This window comes from Mesoplodon bidens (genome assembly GCF_964165515.1).
Source record: "Mesoplodon bidens genome assembly, chromosome: 15".
Lineage (NCBI taxonomy): Eukaryota > Metazoa > Chordata > Mammalia > Artiodactyla > Ziphiidae > Mesoplodon > Mesoplodon bidens.
In genome coordinates this window covers 21,146,570-21,170,302 of record NC_138171.1, presented here as the reverse complement: position 1 = coordinate 21,170,302, position 23,733 = coordinate 21,146,570, and the positions used below count along the sequence as shown (strand labels likewise).

At 42.9% G+C, this 23,733-nt stretch overlaps 1 protein-coding gene across 2 annotated transcripts in view; it reads left to right on the top strand.

Annotated features, from left to right (window-relative positions):
- PPP1R16B (protein phosphatase 1 regulatory subunit 16B) overlaps positions 1 to 23,733 on the top strand; it is a 103,762-nt gene that overhangs the window by 27,450 nt on the left and 52,579 nt on the right. The gene's annotated exons all lie outside the window — the stretch shown is intronic.

Sequence of the window (23,733 nt, the reverse complement as noted above, 5' to 3'; positions counted from 1 at the left end):
GAGAGCATAGGCTCTGAGGTTAGATGACCCAGGTCTCAAGCTGGTTTTGTGAATTATCCCCTGGGTGACCCTGCCAAGTCTCTTCAGCTCCCTGTACCTTAGCTTCTGCCTCTGTAAAATGGGGATAATAATAGTATCCACCTCCAGGGCTTGCTGTGAACACGAAAATAGAGAATACCTGCAAGTCCTTGACATGGTCCCTCCTACTGTGTAAGTGATTAGTATGTTTTAGTTTATTATATTGTTACTATATTTTATTTCATTACATTTATATAAAATTATACTTGTATAAAATTATTTATTTAAAGAGTGTCCAGCAAGTCTAGAAACAGAGACGCATGTACACAATGTTGTCTAGGACATTTTCACTCTGTAAAACGGATGAATAAATAAATATGAACACATATATGCATTCATATAATCTGTTTCCAGATTTTATGGATACCCTGTACTTGTTATATTTTATTTAGTTATTGTTATTATGTGTCTTATGATCCAGATATCATGATACCAAAGAGGCAGGTATAAAAATACCCATTTTACAGATGGGGAAACTGAGACCCAGCAAGGTTCAGAAACTTGACCAAGGGAGGAGAGCTGGAATCAGAACTCCCAGGATCCATGCTCTTGTCCCTGGCTTCATGGCCTCGTGGCTTTGCTCCCCATTACAAGAGTGAACAAAGGATCGGTGATTTGGCCAAAGCCCTCTTCGCTGAGCATGCTCTGAGGGGTCATGCCTGCTCACTGTCCAGCTGAGATGTGTCCATGCATCCCGTGTTCCCCTCAGCAGGCTCTGGTCCCTCCCTGTATATGAATCCCTTCTGCCTGTCCTTGGAGGGACCTAGCCATGTTTCCTGGGTCCCTCTGGCCTCCTGTCTCCACACCCGCCCCCCCCCCCACAACCAGACACTTGGTGCTAAAGCAGCCAATAAAAGAACTGAGGGGTGGAGGCATTTACCACTCCAAAGAGTCTTAGGGTTTACAAGAGTATTAGGGTCCTCAGGTTCTAGAACCCTCTGAGAAGCACACTTCCCTTTCTGCCCTGGTTACAGAGAGCTCTGGGAACTGAGTAGAGAGGCATTCCCATTCCCGGAACCACTCGGCTGCAAAAAGCGCAGCCAGAGCCTGGGGCTGCAGCCTGGGGTGAGCAGCCCCTGTGAGAGAGGCGTGAAATCTCAGGCTCCAGGGACGTGGCCCTGCGAGGCTACTTCCCACGTGTCATTTGCCGGGTGATGCGTCGGGTCCCTCCCACTCAGTGGGCGGCACGTCATGACGTCTGATTTTGTCGTGGGCGGCGCTGCATCAGCCCTCCTTTCACACTCATCTTCCACCCCCTTCTCCCCTGACGGAGGCCCCTTTCCCCTCGCTGAAGGGGCTTTTCGGAGGCTCTGTGAGCTGGACGACCGGCTGCTTCGGAGCATCCGTACCTCCCCCTGCAGCCTTCCGCTTCCCCACCCCAGGCCCCCGCCCCCTGGCCCGCACCGCGGTGCACTCCCACGGGTACAGGTTAGAAAGAGTGCTGGGCTTGGGTCCAAGGTCCAGGGGCCCCTCGGCCCTGCATGTGACCTTGAACAGCTTGTTTCACCTCTCCGCTTCCAGTTTCTTAATCTGTAAAAGGGGTTTTGAACGCTTGCCCTCAAGGGGGTGTAGCAAGAATTAGACAAGATCCTGGATGTCACAGCTCTCTGAAAAGTGACCCTGAACCCTGCACCAGCATGGTGATCATTTTAACACACTTTTCCCTCTGTTGTTTTTTTTTGTTTTTTTTCCAAGACTTTAATGTTTTTAAGAACCCAAATACATGCTTCTGGTAAAAATCAAACTACATAGAAATGTAAAAAGTCCCATCCATCCCTCCTCCCTTCCTCCCTCCCTCCCTCCCTCCCTTCCTCCCTCCCTCCCTTCCTTCCTTCCTCCCTTCCTCCTTTCCTCCCTCCCTTCCTCCCTTCCTCCCTCCCTTCCTCCCTCCCTTCCTCCCTTCCTCCCTCCCTCCCTCCCTTCCTCCCTCCCTTCCTCCCTCCCTTCCTCCCTCCCTCCCTTCCTTCCTTCCTCCCTTCCTCCTTTCCTCCCTCCCTTCCTCCCTTCCTCCCTCCCTCCCTTCCTCCCTCCCTCCCTCCCTTCCTCCCTCCCTCCCTCCCTCTCTTCCTCCCTCCCTCCCTCCTTTCCTCCCTCCCTCCCTCCCTCCTTCGTCCCTCCCTTCCTCCCTCCCTCCCTTCCTCCCTCCCTCCCTCCCTTCCTCCCTCCCTTCCTCCCTCCCTTCCTCCCTCCTTCCTCCCTCCCTTCCTCCCTCCCTTCCTCCCTTCCTCCCTCCCTTCCTCCCTTCCTCCCTCCCTTCCTCCCTCCCTCCCTTCCTCCCTCCCTCCCTCCCTCCCTTCCTCCCTCCCTCCCTCCCTCCCTTCCTCCCTTCTTCCCTCTCTCCCTTCCTCCCTCCCTCCCTCCTTTCCTCCCTCCCTCCCTCCTTCCTCCCTCCCTCCTCCCTCCCTCCCTTCTGTGATTACTGCTGCTCTTAGTTTGATGTGTTTCCTTCTAGGCATTTTTCTTACTTACGTATTTGTAGACTTGGCGAAATAAAGAGCTAGTTTGTGATTTTTGTTTGTTTTGGTTTTTATGTAAGTGATGATATACTCGATACATTATTCTGTAGGTATTTATTTTTACCCAACAGTGTATCTTGGAGGTGTTTTCATGCCTAGTACAATGGGATAATAGATCTGCATTCTTCTTTTTTATTGCTTCGTAGTATTCTGCAGTATGGATTCACCAGCATTTTTGAACTACTTCCTTTTTGTTAGGCATGCAAGTGTTTTCAGTAGTTTTGCTTTTGCCACAGTGAATGTTTTGTGCACACATGCAAATGGTTATCTGTGTATTAAATCTGAATAAGAAAAGTGATAGATCCCCCAGGCTGGTCCCCTGACAGCCAAGTGAGAGTGGAGGGCCAGAGCAGTGCGCCCCGTGGCAGGCAGTTGGAGTGCGGTGAGAGGTGCCCCTGGGGTCCACAGTTATCTGGGCTTTGAGCGGGGGTGTGGAAGCTGCCAGCCGCCAGCAGGCGCTCTTACCAGACTATGCTCAGCTTCCTGGCAGCATGACCAAGCCCGGTGCTCCCAGCTGGCTAGGGTGGCTTCTGCATGCTGGGGAGCTGGTGCTGGGGAGTTAGCTGACAGTGGGATGGGAACGTGGGGTAGCAGCTCCCCCGCTCCCCTGAGCTCACAGCAGTGGCTGAGTCAACCTCCTCCACCTGCCAGGGTGATGTGAGTCATTCCTGGAGTAAGGCAGTGCTGGGGAACTCACTGACTTTCCTTCTCTGGCTCCGCATCGTCTCAGGCTAATGTCCGGGCACCAGGGACCTTCTGTGGCCTTGGACTTGCCTGAGCCCCATGTTCCCACTGCTGGGTATCAGTTCCAGCCACCTCCACCTCCTCTGGCTTCCTGCCCAAGCCCTGCGTTCTCTTACCTTTCTACTTTTCCATATGCGGTTCCTTCTATCTGGAACACTCTTCCCCTGACTAAGTCCTACACCCTTTGGGTTTAGGTCCTGTGGTACCTTCTTGGGGAGCTGTCTCTGATCCTTTTCTGGACCTTTTCCCCCATCACTAGGTAGAGCAGTAACTCAGTACACAGCTGACGCTTACTGAGAGGCAGTGCAGGGTCGTGGAGAGAAGCATAGTCTCCGGAGCTAGTTATCCAGGACTCCCCATCCCAGCTCTGCTGTATACTAGCTGTGCAACCTGGGAAAGTTCATTAATTTCTTGGTGCCTCAGTTTCCCCCATCTGTAAAAACAAGGATGATATAGTACACCTGCCTTAATTTAATCCTGTAGGATTAAATTGGGTTGACACATGTGGGAGTGGTATGGTAAGAAGTACATATGCTATACATATGATATCACTTATATGTGGAATCTAAACTATGACACAGGTGAACTTACTTACAGAACAGAAACAGACTCACAGACATAGAAAACAAACTTATGGTTGCCAAAGGGGAAAAGGGAGGCAGAGGGATAAATTAGGAGTTTAGGATTAGCAGATACAAACTACTGTATATAAAATAGATAAACAACAAGGTCCTACTGTATAGCACAGGGAACTATATTCAATATCTTGTAATAAACTATAATGGAAAAGAATATGAAAACATATATGTATAACTGAATCACTTTGCTGTATACCGGAAACTAACCCAACATTGTAAATTAACTATAATTTTAAAAATTTAAATGAGAAGTACATATGATATAAATTGTTGTTATCCTGCATTATCTATTATTCTACACTTACATAATCTATTATTAGCGTATATTCTGATTGTCATCATGATTATTATTTACCAAGGGCTTGCTTTGTACCAGGCTGCCTGCTTTACAGGCATTATCTCAGCTAATCCTTCCAGCAACCCTCTAAGGTAGAGAGTCAAACTCCATTTTTAAAAAACAGCTCTATTGAGGTTTAATTTACATATTGTCAAATTTGCCCATTTTAAGTGTACAGTTCAATGATTTTCAGTAAATTTACAAACTTGGGAATCCATCACCACAGCCTAGTTTTAGAATATTCCATCGCCCCAAAAAGAAGCTTTGAGTCCATTTGTAGTCATTCCCAGTTTCTACTCCAGCCCCTGCCCCAGGCAACCACAAATCTATTTTTTGCCTCTATATATTTGCCTTTTCTGGACATCTCATTTACATGGCCTTATGCATTATGTGATCTTTTGTGATTGGCTTCTTTCATTTAGAGTAATGTTTTCAAGATGCATCTAGGCTGTGGCATGCATCGGGACTTTATTCCTTTTTATTGCCTTATAGTATTCTGCAGTATTGATATGCCACATTTTGGGGACCCATTCACCAGTTGATGAACACTTGGATGGTTTCCATTTGGGGTTATGATGAGTAATGCTGCTAAGAACATTTGTATGCAAGTCCTTTTGGGGACATATGTTTTCATTTCTCTTGGGTAGTTACCTAGGAATGGAATTGTTGGGTCATGTGGTGAATTTATGTTTAACATTTAAGAAACTGCTAAACTGTTTTGCAAAATGGCTTCACAATTTTACATTCTCAGACTTCATTTTACAGGTGAAATTGTACATTGTACCCTTACATTGAAGCTGTGAGAGGCTATATCACTTGCCAAGATCTCATAGGTTTTAAGTGTCAGACCTGGGACTTGAACCCAGATCTGTTGTCCCTGAAGCCCATGCTTTTAACCACCAGGTCCTGGCACCTCTTGCTTTTTTTTTAAAGAAAATAAGAGAACCATTCACTTGTGGTTCTGATCTGTGTCTCTGTGGGCCTTAAGGACCCTGGTGTTTCTGCTGGCTTCTGCTGACCCCCCCTTAGTATTGGGGGGGTCCCTGGATAAGCTCTTCATCCCTATACTTTCTTTCCATGGCCACATGAGCCAGCCTCTCTTGAAACCACCAAACACTTATTAAGTTGTCAGGGTTTCTGTTCTTCCCTCAGAATGTGTAGGGTTTCCTTTATGGAAACTCTGTTCACATTGAGGAAAAAGTTTGAGTGATTCTTCTATAGCCTGATCTTAACTCTTCAACTGTTATTCGCATGATAAAGTCTTTCAAACTTTTTTTTTAAGTGGAAACTTTTCTTTAAATGAAATATTATGCAGAAACCCAATATGTAAAGCACATGAAGGAACTATTCTGGCTGAGGTAGGCGGGGGGGGGGGGTGCTGGCTCCTCAGCCACCTCCCCTCCCCCACCCTCCCCCCACAGACTTCTCCCCAACTCCCAGGTGCGTTGGCGGACACCTGGGCTCTGCAAGCCAAGCTTCAACCATTGACTCATCTAAAGAAAACACAGCTCTAACTTTCACTTTTGATGGTTTTGAAAAGGGAAGTTTCTTTTCTCCTAATTATAAAAACAATGCATCCTTATTTGCAGAAAAAAATTAAAGTACAGAAAAGAAAACATTAAGAAGAAGATAAAATCATGTCCTCCTACTGAAGAGCAACAATCATTGATAATATTTTGGTGTCGTTCTATCAGTCAGAGTCCTGATCGGAAACAGAAGTTGCTCTCACGCGGGATAATTTGAGAAAAGCTTAATAAAGGAGCAATTTGCAGAGTTTAGGACAATTGTCTTCACACTTTTTGGTCTCAAAGCCCCTTTATATTATTAAAAACTGAGAACCCCTAAGAACTTTTGTTTAACTGGGTTCTATATCAATATTTACCATATTGGAAATTAAAACTGAGGAATTAAAATAAATGTGTATTCACTGACTAAAACATAAAAATAAATTCATTAACTGTTGTACTAGTTATCTATTGTTGCATAGCAGATGAGCTCAGAATTTAGAAACTTAAAACAATAAATATTTACTGTCTTACACAATTTCTGTGAGTCAAGAACCCCAGAGCAGCTTAGCTTGGGTGATTCTAACTCAGGGTCTCTCATAAGTTTGCCATCACCTCAAGGTTTAACTGGGGCTGGAGAATCCACTTCCAAGATGCCTCACCCACATGGCTCTTGTCAGGAGGCCTCAGTTTCTTGCCATATGAGCCTCTCCCTAGGGCTGCTTGAGCATCCTCTCAACATGGCAGCTGGCTTCCTGCAGAGCCAGTGACCCAAGAGATAGAGCAAGGAGGGAACCACAGTGCCTTTTACGACCTAGGCTTCTAAGTCACATACCATTGCTTCTGCCATGTTCTATTCATTAGAAATGATTCACTGAGTCCAACCTACACTCAAGGGGAAGGGAGTTAGGCTCTACCTCTTGAAGGGAGGAGAATTTGTGGACACGTTTGAAAACCACCACACATGTTGACATAAATCTTTTTATGAGAAATGATATTTTCTTTTTCTTTTTTTTTCTGGATTATCCATTTATTTTAAGGCAAAGGTTTCTTAAAACTGACTCAGACTTTGAATATATAATTTTAATCAAAATATTTTAAAAATTCTACTAAATATTCATATAAGAAAGTAAATTAGACTTTTTCACAAATAATCAAGAAATGATATTTTCAAAATGAAAAAAAATAGTGAGGAGAGTAGCCTTGTTTTATGCTTTTGCAAATCTTTTAAAGGTCTGGCTTAATAGAAGACAGCTGGATTCTCTCATCCACTTCTGAGTTCAATCTGTTGTGATATGTTATTTTGGTTGAAGTAAATGAAGAAAATCTTACCTCACACAGATATATAGTTGGAAAAGGGAGGAAATATTTTAATTGCTTTTTCAGATAAATGTGGATATTCTTTGAAATCTCAATCAAATGCAACAGGTATTAGTTTCTTGAAGGTTAATTGCAATGTGGAATCTGCAACTAGATCAATTTTTAGCATTTCTTATGCTATTACATTAAAATCCATTGGTTTGTCTTACATTCTGAATGGCTCTCTTTTATACATGCATACTTTTTCAACATAACATATTGGACTGTAGAAAGTATTGGTTCACTTTTTTGGATATGACACCAAAAGCAAACAAAAGCAACAAAAGCAAAAGTAAACAAGTAGGACTACATCAAACTAAAAGGCTTCTGTACAGCAAAAGAAACGACTAATAAAATGAAGAGGCAACCTACAGAATGGGAGATAATATTCGCAAACCATATATCAGATAAGGAGTTGATATCCAAAGTATATAAAGAACTTATACAACTCAATAGCAAAAAAGCTAAATAATCCAATTAAAAAATGGGCAGAGGACCTGAATAGACATTTTTCCAAAGAAGATATACAAATAGCCAACAAGAACATGAAAAGATGCCCAATATACTAATCATCAGGGAAATGCCAGTCAAAACCACAATGGGATATCACCTCATACCTTTTAGATTGTCTATTAATCAAAAAGATGAGATAATATGTGTTGGTGAGGGTGTGGAGAAAAGGGAGCTCTGTGCACTGTTGGTGGGAATGTAAATTGGTGAAGCCACTGTGGAAAATAGTATGGAGGTTCCTTTAAGAATTAAAAATAGAACTACCATATGATCCAGCAATCCCACTTTTGAGTATATATCCAAAGGAAATGAAATCACTACCTTGTAGAGATATCTGCATTGCAATATTCATTGTAACATTATTCACTACAACCTAAATGTCCAGCAACGAATGAATGGATAAAAAAATGTGGTATATATATATATATATATATATATATATATATACACACACACACACACACACACACACACACACACGTGGAATATTATTTGGCCATAAAAGAGAAGGAAATACTGCCATTTAGGACAACATGGATGAAACTCGAGGGCGTTATGCTAAGCAAAATGTCAGAGAAAGACAAATATTGTATGATACCACTTTACATGTGGAAGTAAAATAGCCAAACTCATAGGAACAGAGTAGAATGGTTATTGCTAGGGGCTGGTAAGGGTCGGGGTCAAAGGGTATAAACTTCCAGTTATAAGACAAATAAGTTCTGGAGATCTAACGTACAGCAGGCTGACTATAGTTAACAATAATATATTATATATTTGGAATTGCTAGGAGAGTAGATCTTAAATGTTCTCACCACACATATGCAAAAAGGGTAATTACCAGAGGTAATGGAGGTGTTAACTAACCTTACTGTGGTAATTATTTTGCAATGTATATGTATCAAATCAACACGTTATACACCTTAAACTTTCACAATATTATATGTCAATTATATTGCAGTAAACCCGGAGGAAAAAATAAAGAATTGGTTGACTGAGTTATACAGATCTTCTAAATGTTGACACATTTCATTGTACAATATAAAAAATTTATACTTTCTAACCTATATGGAATATAATCTGCAAAATAAATAAATAAATAAATCACTGTGCTGTACACCAGAAACTAATACAATATAGTAAATAAACTATACTTCAATAAAAAATTTATATTTTCGACACTAATCTCACCAGAAAATTCTTCCAAGTACTGGGAAACTATAAGGTCATGGTGGTGAAACAAGTTTTTGCCTGAAAGCTCAAATTCTATCATTAGCAATAAACATTATCAGTGAGAGGATCTCTTTGTCCTTTTTAGAGAAGGAGACTGATAGCCATTGTTTGTCCGTGTTCTGGGGGGCACACACGGGGTGTACTCAACCCAGTTGTGTTCACTCTTGGTATCCGCATTCAAACACAGAGTGACTGTGTGTGTATTTACAAAATAACTTTCACCCTAACATTTGTCAATTCAACAAAATTAGTCATCTACTCTGTGCTTTGAAGAACCTAAGCAAAGTAGTGGTATAAATAAGGGCTGGGGTGGGAGGCCGTGGGTAAGCTATGACACCAGGGAGAGTGCCTCTGAGGAGGTGACTTGGGCTGACTTTGAATGTGGAGAAAGAGGCAGCCACGTGGGAATCTGGAGGAAAGGGATGAAGGCATGGCATGGGAATGAACTTGAGGATGGAAAGAAGATGGAGGCAGAGAGGTAGCCTGGGGGACATTGACCCCTGAAGACTGTGGTCGTATGTGTACATTTAATTGGGTTGAGATGAAAAGCCACTGGTGGGTTTTGAGATGGGTAAGCATGTGGTGAGACATAGATTGTTGGCTGCTGAGTGGAGAAGAGACAGTAGGAGTCTCTTCCTATGGGAGCATGAGTGGGAACAGGGAGGCCTTATCACAAGCTATCTCAGAGGCTTAGATGAGAGCCTGAGTGTTGGCCGTGGAGATGGAGAAACAAAGAGGTAGAGCTGCCAGGGCTTGTGTGTCAGGTGACAAAGGGAAGGACTTAGAGATGACCCTTGGTTTTTGACTTGAGCACCTAAGTGGATGATGGTGCTGTATTTTGAGACTGGAGAGACTGGGGTGGGAGGGAGGTGGGAATCTGAAGAGAATCGAGAGTTCTGCAGGGCCATCCAAGTTGACGTGCCTTTTTAACATCCAAGGGGTGGTCTCAGGGACGGATTTCAAAATTTGAGAGTCATCAGCTTACAAATGCAACCTTTTTAAAATGAAGGGACTGTCTGAGATCATGTAGGAAGTAAGACAGAGCAAAGAAGGGGCCCCAAGAGAAAGCCCTGGGCCACCTCAATAGCTACATGTTAAGCCAAGAAGAAGAGAACAAAGGGGACCAAGAACCATCTGCCAGGGAGGAAGAAAGAAAACTAGGATGGTGTGGCATCTCAGAAGCCTAGGGAAGGAGGTGTTTTTAGAAGAAAGGTCTGTCTGCTGAGTCAAATGTTGCTTAGAGGTTGACTATTTTATTCTGTCTTTATATAGTCTTCGGAAAAGAGATTTTAAATGACAACCTCATACAGCTCTGTCTGAGTGTACCATAATTTATGGAACCACTTTCCATACTATTGGATTTTGAGGTTGTTTCTAATTTTTGCTACTATAAATTATGCCATCGTGATTATCATTGTATAAAAGTATTTGTCCACAGCTTTGATGATTTACTTAGAGTAGATTCTCAAAGGTTCAATAGATCCAAGGATATAACATATGCAAAGCTTCAATATAAACTGCTTATTTGGTCACCAGAAAGGTTGCATCAGTTTACACCCCTATCAGCAGTGGGTACCAGGCCTGCCTGACCTCTGCCTTCCCCATCAACACTGGTCAGTGGCACTAAAAACACACTTTGCTGATATATTTGATATATAAAAAATAGTTCTGTGGTCCTAATATGCATATAATTGAGAAGTTTGAGGTTGAATACCTATTTATAAGCTTACTGGTCACTTCTTCCTCTGTTTAGAGTTTTGTCCATTTTTTCTACTAATGTGTTTCTTTTTCTTATTGATTTCAATGATTGTATATGTTTGTGTGTGAGGGGGAGAAGGAAAGGGGAAGGATGGAAACAGAGGGGGAGATGTTAACTTTGTTGTCATGTATGGTGCAGATATTTCCTTCATTATGTGTGTGTGTGTGTGTGTGTTTGCTTTAACATTTTGTTTATCGTATATATATATTTTATGCCCTGGAGTCCTTAATTTTTATGTAGCCAAACCTAATGATATTTGCTTTTTTTTCCCCAATTATTTTGTTCTTTGCTTTTATCCCTCTAAAACAGGGGTCAGGAAACTATGGCTGGAAAGCCAAATCTTCCCACCATCTGTTTTTGTAAATAAAGTCTTATTGACACACAGCCACAGCCATTTGTTGACATACTGTCTCCGCTTTCACAGCATAATGGCAGAGCTGAGTAGGTGCAACAGAGACCATAAGGCCTGCAAAGATGAAAATATTTACTCTCTGGCCCTTTACAGAAAAAGTTTGCTGACTCTTGCTCTAAAGTGTTTCCTCATCCAGTGATGTATGTTAACCTTTATGTTCTAGATTTTTGGGGCCTTATTTAAATAAATTAAGTATGTAATCCTTCTGGAATTCATTTGAGTATAAAGTAATAACTGAAAAAACTGTCTCTCTATATATTGTTTCCAAAGAATTATCAATTGTTCAGCATCTTTCCCTTCCCCATGAGTTTGTGATGCCACCCTCATACTCTAGACCCTTATCTGTGAAGAAGGGTAACTTTCCAAGCTGTTTATTCTGTTCTAACAATCTGTTTCTGTGCCAGTTTTGCACTGTTTTGATCCTTTTAGTTCTATATTGTGGCTTAATGTATGATAGAAAAGTCCTTCTTCATATGGCTCTTCCTTCTCAAAATGTTCCTGGTTATTTTTGGCTGTTCACATAATATTTAAGACCTTTTGGGTTAGTTTTCCCTGCAAAGCTCAAAAATAGATTCCTCCAAAATTGATCAGCATTATAAATGGACACAGGGCTTCGGCTTTTCAAAGTGAAAGGAGTTCTGAAGGTGGATGGTGGTGATGGTGGTGAATATATTTAATACCAATGAACTGTACACTTTAAAATAGTTGAGATGGTAAATTTTATGTTATGTATGTTTTACCACAATAACAAAAATTGAAAAGAAATTTAAGCAGGGACTGATGGGAAGGGAGAAAGAGACATTATTTTCTAATGGGTACAGAGTTTCAGTTTGGGAAGATGAAAAAAGTTCTGAAGATGGATGATGGTGGTGATAGTTGCACAACAATGTGAATGTACATAATACCACTGAACTGGACACTAAAAATTGTTAAAATGGTAAATTTTATGTTATGTGTATACATATATACATATATATATATATATATATATATATATATATATATATATATATATATATATTTTCTTTTTTTTTTTGCGGTACACGGGTCTCTCACTGTTGTGGCCTCTCCCGTTGCGAAGCACAGGCTCCGGAGGTGCAGGCTCAGCGGCCATGGCTCACGGGCCCAGCCGCTCCGTGGCATGCGGGATCTTCCCAGACCAGGGCACGAACCCGTGTCCCCTGCATCATCAGGCGGACTCAACCACTGCGCCCCCAGGGAAGCCCTATGTTATATATATTTTATCACAATTTAAAAAGTTAATTTGGGCTCAACTGATGTTTGTCATAGTGAGTTTTTCTAAGTAGGTGAGTAGTACATGTCTCTATTGGGAAAGTATTCTTTTATGTCCTTTAGGAAAGCTCTAGGGTTTTCTTTTTCTTTTTTTTTTTCATGTAAGTTCTGTTTACTTCTTGAAAGGAGGGCTTTAAGTTTTTGTATATTAACTTTGTATCAGGCCACTGAGAGCCTTAGTCTCAGCTTTTCAGTAGGTTCCTTGGGGGTTTTCTGTGTAGAAAATAACATTATTTGCAGATCGTAGGGTTGTCTGTTTATTCAAACCCTGTTCATTCCAGGGTTTCATTCAGCCTGTCCTGCCTGTATCGTGTCCTCCCATCTCTTCTCCCCCTGACTATTATGAGATGTGACTTTGAGATTTGTGAACATGCTCTACTTTGTCTGTATCTTTCCCCGAAGTCTTATCTGACCCACCCTAGGTTGAATGGCGCTGTCAGTTTCCTCGTTCAGGTTGAGTGTGTCTATTAGTATGACTAAGTTTCCATTGGCTTTTTGGGCAGCCACTGTTGACTCATATTGAGTTTATAAGAAACTAAAGCTCTCGGGTCAGTGTTCCATTAGTGGAGTTACATCTTCCTTATCTGGTCCTAATGCAGTTGATCTTTTTTTTAAAAAAAACTATTTGTTGAAGTGTATTATTCATACAGAAAAGGGAAAAACTGGTTGCACTTTCATATGCTGAGGATCCCCATGCAACCAGCACTCAGATCAAGAGGCAGAACATCAGCAGCACCCCAGCAGCCTTCCTGGACAGGTGATTTTCAACATTGAAGTTGAGGCTCTAAATTTATCTTGTTGAGTTTTGTTTTGTTTTGTTTTTTTGCCTGTGTTGTGCGGCTTGTGGGATGTTAGTTCCCAGACCAGGGATTGAACCCGGGCCCTCAGCAGTGAAAGCGCAGGGTCCTAACCACTGGACTGCCAGGGAAGTTGCAATCTTGTTGAGTTTTGAGCCCATTATACACCTGCTCAAATAATTTGGATGTCTTGAATGATAAATTAAGACTGGTGACAGGAAATCCAACTCAAACTAACACATGTGTATACAGGGGACTACCAAAAAATGTCTCTGAGTAGATGACTGCCAGCAGTTTGAAGTATATATCCTATCTTTTTTGCAACACCAATAGGAATTATTTCTCCTCTCAATCATGTAGTAGGTTCAACAATCCCAGAACTGAGTCTCATTGGCTGAGATTGGCTGTATACTTACCTCTCAGCCAATCACAGTGGCTAGAGCATGAGTACAAAGCTATGATTGGTCTGATCTGAGTCATATGTCCACACTTGGAGTCAGCTCCTCCCAAAATACATGGACTGGTGCTTGCAGGCATGTTGTACCTACCCCAGGGAAGATTGGGATGCTATTACCAGAAGGAGGGAAAATGGATGCTGGCCAGGCCATAGTTAAATATGTCTACTTCAAATGAAATATTCATCAACAGTTTCTACTCCATGTTGTTCATAAATGCAATGAACATTTGCCTTCTAGTTCAGAATTGTCCAGTAGAACTTTTTCTGATTATGGAAATGCGTTGTCCAGTATGGTAGCTGCTAGTCACATGTGGCTACTGAGCACTTAAAATGTGACTAGGGTGACTAAGGAACCATTATTTCGATTTTATTTAATTTAAAATAATTTAAGTAGTCAACTGTGGTTAGGCTGGAGGCTACTGTACAGGACACCACAGGCCTTGACCATTATTCAAATCCTTGACAAAAATGTTGAACATGGCCAAAGACAAGAGCTTGGGAGCACACCCTCAGAGACCGCCTTCATATTAAGGTATCACAGGCAATCATCACCCACTGGGGATATTTGTTCAACTGAAATGAACTTAAACTGTACTGTTATTTGTAGTTGGTATGTGGGAACACCTTCCTTTTCTACAGAAACTTGAAAGAAGAGTTCTCTCTGAGGATTAAATTATAACAAAACATGTCATGAATCAGAGTAGAGACTCTTGCACAGACATTCATAGAACACAGTCTGGACATCTTCAGACCAGCACTGGTGGTTCAATAGTGAATAAGAGACCAGGCCAGGCCAAGCTGGAGCTGAGTCTAGCAAAGTCATTTTGGAGAAAGCACAGTATTCACATGCTTCACAGTAGATAATGTTATAAAAAGAGCTTTGTCAAGAGCAGATGCCTAGATTATTCTAAATGAAATAAGTCAGACAGAGGAAGATAAATACAGTATGATATCACTTATATGTGGAATCTAAAACAACCAAACTCATAGAAACAAAGACTAGAAGAGTGATTACTAGGGACTGTGAGATGGGGGAAATGGGGGGAAGAAAAAAAAAGAAACCAGTTTTCTCTCACCTTTTATTTATTTATTTTTAAATTTTTTTAATGGTATTTATGTCAGGGAATTAGGATTATAGAGTTTTTTTTTAATTACATAATTTCTCCCTCCCTCCCTCCCTCCCTCCCTTCCCCTCCCTCCCTCCTTCCTTTCTTTTTCTTTTTGGCTGCGTTGGGTCTTAGTTGCGGCATGCGGAATCTTTTCGTTGCAGCGCATAGGCTCTTCATTGCGATGCACAGGCTCCTCTCTAGTTGTGGCACAGGGGCTCCAGAGCACGTGGGCTCTGTAGTTGCAGCACGTGGCTCTCTAGTTGTGGTGCATGGGCTCAGTAGTTGTGGTGCGTGGGCTTTGTTGCCCTGCAGCATGTGGGATCTTAGTTCCCAGACTAGGGATCGAACCCGCGTCCCCTGAATTGGAAGGCGGATTCTTAACCACTGGACCACCAGGGAAGCCCCTCTCTCACCTTTTAAAAGTAATTTGTACACTTTGATAGACAGACTTGCTTATTTGTCTGATTTTTAATAATATCAATACTTCTATGCAAAGAGAGAATTCAATGTGTTTTTCTACGGTAGAAAAAAATTGAAGAGCAAGAACTGAAGTTTCTACAGATTGTTACAATATATTCCCTTAGTTTTACAACAATTATGAAAGAAGTTATGATCTTGATATGCTTCTGAGTTTGCTGAAGCCAGTTTGAAAGCTCTTATTCCATTCCCTTCAACATACCTCTGTTAAACTGATTTCTATACTGAATGCCATTAGAACAAAACAAGGAAGCATCATAGGTAAAAGTTATGCCCTGCAAGTACTGTTGTTGCCAATTCAACTTAGGTAGATATGTTAATAAGCAAGAAGCAGGCTCATTTTTTACATTAAAAGCTTTAAATACAGATATAATAGTGTTTATTTTTTCAAAGAGTGTATATAGGCATTTAATATGGGGAATAACTTTTTGTTTTATTATAATTGCAAAAAGACAAAAAGTTCTAAGTATAACAGTGAACCTTTTTTTAAATTTTAATTTTATACTGGGGTATCATTGATTAATAATGTGTTAGTTTCAGGTGTACAGCAAAGTGATTCAGTTATACATATACATTTATCTATTCTTTCTCAAATTCTGAGTATAACAGTGAATCTTTTAAATCAACATATATATACACACTTTCAACAATGTGTACAGTTTTGTCCTTTTTTCCTTTTTCCCTCCATTGTTAGTTTGATTACATTTATTCAAGTGTAATTCTATGTCTATTGAATCCAATTATAAACATTAGGACAAAAAAAAACCCAGATGCCTAGAAAAAGGAGACTAGGGGATCATTTATGAGCAGTGAGATCTAAATACTGTCCAAGGGAGAGGACAGTGTGACCAACAACTTTGAAGATTACCATCCAGTTGCTAAGGACAATCTGATTATGGAAAAGGAGACTTCAACCCATGTTGACGTAATGCCGTTAAATGGGATGATTATGTATCTCCTTGAAACCCTCTGATTATAATTTGGTGAGCCAGCCAGGTCTGCCTACAGATGCAGAATGAGTCGACCATGCTTAAATGAATTTCTGACGTGCAAGACAATTCTCTTTCTCACGTGAAACTGGCATTGTGGTTTTATTCAATAGCCTTATATGCTTGGATAGTGTGAGATTACTCTTGGGAGAAGAAACCACTTGTAATAGACTGATAAACCATGGTGATGCCATTCTGGGGGATTCAACCAATTTGGTGCTCTCCTGGAACCTTCTTAAACCTGACACACCATGACACCAGCATTTCGCTGGGTGTTGATATGGAGATATATGAGAGGCTTGTCAAATGCTCACTGAAGTCTAGACACTTCCTAACATTGGCATTTGTCAGTCTAGTGACCCTGTGGAGGAGATAAATGAGGTATTTTTAGCATGATTTATTCTTGCTTGGCTTCTAGGAACCACTGTTTCTCTTCTAATGGAGTGAGAAAATGGTATTTCTGTCAAAGAAACTCAGAGACTCTTTAAATGCACAAACCCTAAGCCCTCCTCTCAACAATCACCAAAGCCAAGTCATCAACCATGGGGAAGCAGGTTGGGGTTTGAAAAATAGAAGAATGTTCCAGAATCTGCTCAGAGTATTGCATTGTCTGGTGCCTTCATCCCATGATTGTGCCAACAAACAGAGCTGGTCTCACTGCCCACCCTGTCTACCATATTTGATGGAGGAATTTGTGTCCAGAGCAGAGGGGAAGACTAAGAAAGGATAAATATGGAACCCACTAAGTCCAGGAGAGGGAAATGGAACTTTTGTCATTTACATGGGAAAAGCCAAATGAAACCTAAATCTTGATGGAGGAGTGAGGGTTCCCAGTCCCTCAAGAGAAACCCTAGGATACAGGCTTTTTGGCTTAATGACTCTTTTGGGTCCCTGGGCACCATGAAGATAGTAATGGCAGTCCTCTGGGTGAGTCATCATCAAGAACTATGCTGTACTGGTTGGTTGCCTATTATTGTATAACAAACCCTGAAACAAACCACCTAGTGGCTTAAAACAGCTTATTATTTTTCCATGATTCTTTGGATTGACTGGGCAGTTCTTCCACCAGTCTTGGCTGGGTTCACTCATGAGGCTGCAGTTAGCTGCCAGGTAAACCAGTGTTTGGGCTTAGCTGGGATGGCTGGGCTGCTCTCTCCATGTGGTGCTTCATCCTGGACTTCATCTAGCATGGTGGTGTCAGGGTTTCAAGAAGGCAAGCTCTGATACACAAGCATTTATCAAGCCTTTGCCTGCATCGTGTTTGCTGGTGTCTCACTGGCCAAAGTAAGTCACATGGCCAAGTGCAGAGTCACTGTGGGAGGAGTCTATACAGCGTGTGGGTACTAATAAGGCATGATTCATTGGGGGCCGTTATTGTTACAATCTAAACACATTCTAGACTTTGCTTTGCCCTAGACTGGAATTCTAGCAACACAATGTGATTACCCTGGACAGGGATCAAACACTGTGATTGGCTGTTGACTTCCCTGGAAATGTCTGGGATGTATTGGGTGCACCAAACGCTGTTACCAGAGTCCTCTATCTGGGAACCCTGGGTCCTGGGTTGAGTATGCCAGGTATGTGATTGACATTGACTCTAAAACCATGTGGCAGTCAGAATTCAGTGCTGGGGAACAGTGCTTATGCTTATTTAATTTTATTGCTTATTAGCCACATAGCCATGACTGATTTATGTGATTTCATAATATTATGTTGAATCCCCAGTAATTGGGATTAAAGTTTGGATCAATGTTGAAACAGAAACAGGAACAGAAAAATAATCATCAGCCAGATGGAACAAATTATTAGTTCACAAATACAGTGTGCTCAATAGATAAAATCTTTCAAAATGTGGATGGCATAGGGGAACTGAATCAAGTGGGGGACCTTGGTGGAAAAGTTGGGAAGTTTTGCAGAGAGGTAGGTAGGCTTTGGAGCTTAAGAGCAAGGAGGCAGACAAAACTAAGTTTTCATCTCTATTTTGTGACCTTGGGTGAGTTACTTAATCTCTTTGTGCTCAAATTCCACATCTGTAAAGTGGAGAGAATAATGACTGTGGTGATGGGGCCGTGAAGATTAAAGGCTGGACAGTGAACATAGCCAATGTGGCTGTGACTGTCATCTGCCACTAGCTTCATTCACAGTGGACCAGAGGCAAGGTTAATATCTCTTCCTTTTTCTTTCTAATCTTTCTTCTGCTCACCCTTACTGCTGTAATTACTCTCATTTTCTCTATCTCTGTTTACTCAGTGCCAGCCTCTTATCAGTGATTTACATGGGAATATTCTGGTTGTAGTCATTTACACTTTAGTGTAAAAGAGTTAAAAATTTTTTTACATCAATTTTCATTGTAAGCCAGTGGAAAGTGAAAGGCTTTGGCCACCCCACATAATGTAACACTTAAAAACTGCCTGCATGAGGGAGCCCTTTTAGAGTCCCTAAAATGAAAGGACCTGCCCCCTGAAGAACTTCTGTCAGACTATTGACTGAAACCATAGGACTCAAGGTGCCCAGGATTTCCTGGTTTCCGTGTGTCATCTCTTAATTCGTTTTGCTTGGCTTGAGCCATTTAAGTGTTTAAACCCCATCTATAATTACAAAGCTCTTTGGAAGGACCTTAATTGGCTTCTATACATTGCTTTCTCTAACCCTCAGGAGTTAACATGATCTGTTCCTTTGTCATTAAAACAAAACAAAACAAGATGAAAACCTGTATATTATGTCACAAAAGTTCTCCCGAGTTATTTGGCATCTAACGGTTTGTCAAGGAGGCATGGTGGCCAACCTTCATCTGAATGGGCTCGGTTTCTACACAGTCATTTCTTCCAGCTCATGACTCTTCTCCATTTGCTGCCCACGGATGCTGAAAATAGCTTGTTTTCTGGCAAGCTTGGGATGAGATTCCTTATGATTTAATCAGATCCATAATGAAGCTCTCCCAGCTTTTAGGAGAGAGCATCCTGAACTGCAGGGATGGTTAGGGGCAGGGCCCTGGTGATGGGGAGGAGCCTCTTGCCTCAGCATCCCACCTGGAACCAGCAGAGCTGCTCCAAGCTTATGCCAACCAACCCGCCAGGTTCCTCCTGTGTGGTGGAGACTCCTGGCTCTGCCTGGCAATGTTGCATGACTTTGTACCATGTGGGCTCTGCTTTCCCACTCCCTGTCACCCAGACCAAAGGCCTCTAAGATAATAGGCAGGAAACATTCCATCTCTAAACATCAGCTGCTTGGTCCAGGAAGAGACAGTTTCCTGCAAAGATAAGTATATATAGACTAGGACAGATTTGTCCCAACAAAAGCCAAGATTCCCTTGATTGTTCCAAGTTTGTGTTAAGTTAGAAAAATATAACTCTAGATAATATGAGGGTGAGAGAGAAGCTGGGGAGTGGCAGAGTAACTGTGGGATGAGTGACCATGTGAGTGAGTGACAGAGAGTTCAATAATGAAGGAGCAGCTAAGGGAATGGGGAAGTAGCGGGAGAGAAGGGGAGTAACTGAGTGATGAGGGAGTAGCTGGAGGATGTAAGTAGATAATGAAGGTGAAGTACAAAGTGGGAGTTACTGCAGTGGGACAATAGAAGAGTCCCAGACCTGGAGTGGGAGCAAGTACTATTGGCAGTTCCATTTTACAGATGGATAAACTGAGGCTCAAAAAGGTCTAGTAACTTGCCCGGGTAAGAGGCAGAGCCAGGACTGTCTGACATCAGAACCTGCACTCTAAGCCTTATCCTGCAATCATGGATCACACCCCTGTGGAGCGTTTATCCCTCTTCAAGAGGCTAGTCCTCCCCATTCACCATTTAACAGCACTTAGCAAGGTCTGGGCCAGGAATGAGGCCTCAGGGAGAGCGCCCTGCTTGAGGAAGGAAACTAAGAAACAAAACAAGTGCCCATGGCCCCTACCTGCGAGTGGATGCAGCTGCCTAGCAGCCATGTTGCAAACTCATTCCTAACAAGTTCTGTCAGATGAAGGCACAATTAAGAACCAGTCTTGGGACTTCCCTGGTGGCACAGTGGTTGAGAGTCCTCCTGCCAATGCAGGGGACACAGGTTCAATCTCTGGTCCAGGAGGATCTCACATGCTGCAACTGGGCCCGTGTGCCACAACTGCTGAGCCTGTGCTCTAGAACCTGCGTGTGACAACCGCTGAAGCCCGCGTGCCCTAGAGGCTGCACGCTGCAACTACTGAGCCCGTGTGCTGCAGGTGCTGAAGCCCGTGCGCCTAGAGCCCATGCTGCAAAACAGGAGAGGCCACCGCAATGAGAGGCCCGTGCACCACAGTGGGGAGTGGCCCCCGCTTGCCGCAACTGGAGGGAGGCCACGCACAGCAACGAAGACCCACCTCAGCCATAAATAAATAAATAAATTAATTAATTAATTTAAAAAAAAGAACCAGTCTTTCCCAGGGCACACCCACCACTGGCAATCAGACCTCATTTGCACTGAGACATTTATAGTCGATGGTGAATTTCCATCATCTGTATAGGATGAGACATAGGAAGAGAAAGCTCCCGGGCGTGGAAAGTTTGTTCTTCTCTCTTCTGTCCTTTCTAGCACATCTCGAGACAGACACCCTGCCAAGGGTCATACCTAGCTGATGTTTTCAAAAGCATTTTGTGACACCAGGTGCCTGGAAAATATTATATGGCAATAATTCCAGGCCTCAGAAAAAAATTTTAATTCAAAATCTACATTTGGGTCCTAAAGAGCCTGTTCTTATTTCATGAAAGAATGCAATCATGCCATCTGTGACATGGTGTCCTATTGCTGTCTCCAAGATAGGCCACTCACTCTGGGAAGCTCTTCGTTGGTAAAACTGTTTTTCTCTATAAAAAGCTTAAGGTTAAGCTCTAATTAATGGAAGGGGTTGGATTTTATACAGATAGATCAGTAGGTAAGTTTGGGGACATGTCAAATATTACCATCTTTGTCTCTGTAGCTGAAAATATATTCATAAAGCCCACATAACTCTGTAGATTTCTTCAAACTATGTTTCTGGTCTTGGTGTGCTCTGGCTAATAAACAGGTTCTGACTAATGGCACTCAGTGACTGATCATGGCATTGACCTGGGTGTCTCCCAAGGCATAGCGGATGGGGGTCTCAAATCCCCCAAGTCATTTGAGCCCAGTCTCCTGGTGGCCATGGCTTGGGGACTCTGTCTTGTCAGCTCAGGATGCCATAGCACAATACCATAGACTGGATGGCTTAAACACCAAAAGTTTATTTTCTCAAAGTTCTAGAGGCTTGGAAGTCCAAGATCTGGGTGCCAGCATGGTTGGTTTCTGATGAGAATCCTTCTCCTGGCTTGCAGACGGCTGCCTTCTCACCGTGTCCTCACATGGCAGGGAGAGGGAGCGAGCAAGCTGTCTGGTGTGGCTTCTTGTAAGGGCACTAATCTCCTCATGACATGACCTCACCTAAACCTAACCATCTCCCAAGGGCACGACCTCCAAACACCATCACGTTGGGGTTTGGGGCTTCAACGTATGACTTTGATGGGGGGACACAGTTCAGTCCATAGCAAGCACTTTCAAGTTGTCAGGCCAGAGGGCTGGCTTCTTTGGTGCTGCCGAGGTTTCTTGCAATGCTGGAGAAGATGGTAGGGATTTCCCAAAGGGGGCCACAGAAATCACCCAAGGCTGGGTGGGGGTGGATTCCAGAGGGTCGGCCATGTTGGAAGAAAGCTCACTGCTGATTGGGAGAGCTCTGAGGTCCCTAGATCCTGGCAGACTCAGGATGCATCATTTTGAGGGGAGAATCCCAGTCAGAGGGAAAGACTTAAACCCAATTTATTGGGCAAATGAATGGGCCTGGTGGCCGACACCCTCTTTGGGTCATGAGATTTTGAGGAGGGGGATGTGATTCAGGTCCACAACACCATGGAGAGGGCAATGGGCTTGTTCATCAAATCTCTGAAGTTACCCAGAGGGGTGTCTGGCTCTCATTGGTCCCCTGGGGCTTAGAGACTGCCGTGGCTCTGGGGTCATGAAGTAGAGACTGTTTCTGGACTCTCCAAGAGGTCGAGGACTAGAGCCTGCTAGCCACGGGGGCCCCTTGGAAGGCACCCCACCAAGGGGTCTCCCTGGATGTGAGTTGCCCCTCCTGTCCTTCCCCACCACAGCACAGAATGCAAAAGGTGTGGAAAAGGAGAAGTTCCCCGACTTCCTGGTCCTGAGGCAACCCTGGTCTGACCACAGAGCAACGATGTGCCTCTTATTTCCCCTCTGGCCTGTGGAGCATGACCTTGGCTGGTTTCCTTCTGCCTCAGCCTAAAGGTCCCTGTTGACAGGTTCAACTCCCTGCATGACTGTGGGCTCCTGCAGAGCAGGCCCCACTGCTCCAGGTGAAGGTGAGGGCGTGGGCTTCTCACGCTTCCATTTCTGTCTCCCTGCCCACCCCCCAGCCCTGGCCCCCTCCCCATGCCCCCTTTGACTCTGATGATGGAAAGAACCAGAAGTTTTCCACGTTCTGTCGTGTTCTGTCTCCCCGATACGTTATGTGCGTGACTCTGGGCCAGTTGCTTTTCCTGTCTACACCTCAGTTTTTGCATCTAGACAGTGGCTATAATAATAATAATAATAAAATTTCTCCCAATGAAATTGTGAGAATTAAATCCAGCTGTTCTTCCATAAGGAACCAGTAATTCCACTCTCAGGTATTTACCCAAGATAATTGAAAACATATGTCCCCACGAGTACATGTGCATAAACGTTCATAGCCACAGTATTTATAATAGCCCCAAAGTGGAAATAAGCCAAATGTCCATCAACTGATGAGTGGATAAACAAAATGTGGCCTATGCACACAATGGAATATTCTGCCTTAAAAAGAAATGATACACGCTATCTTATGGATGAACCTTGAAAACATGCTAAGTGAAAGAAGCCAGACACAAAAGGCCATATATTATATGATTCTACTTGTAGGAAATGCCCAGAAGAAGCAAATCTATAGTGACAGAAAGCAGATTAGTGGTTATCTGGGGCTTGGGGTGGCAGTGGGGAATGGGGGGTGGCTGTAATGGGTATGGGGTTTTGTTTCGGGGTGAGAAAATGTTCTAAGATTGATTATGGTGATGGTTGTACAACCCTGTAGATACAGGGGAAAAAAAATCATTGAATTGTACCTTCTAAATAGGTGGATTGTATGGTTGTGAATTATACCTCAAGAAAGCTTTTTAAATATGAAAAGTTGGGGTGAAAAAAGAAACTTACCAGCACTTGCTCTGTGCCAGAAACTTAAAGTGCTTCATAACTATTCACCCATTGAATCCTCATAACGATCTAGGAGAGGTATCGTTGTCAGCCCCCTTCCACAGTTGTGAAAACAGAAGCACAGAGAGGTAAAGTAACTTGCTCAAAGTCACACAGCTAGGTAGTGGCACATCTGGGGACTGAACGCAGGCATTCTGATATGTGCCCTCATTGCCACACCAAGCTGCCCCCCTTTTGCAGCAATCCCAGGTCAGACTGTGCATGGCAGGGGGGTTCACAGGCCCTCCTCAGCCTGGAAAGACCTCCAGG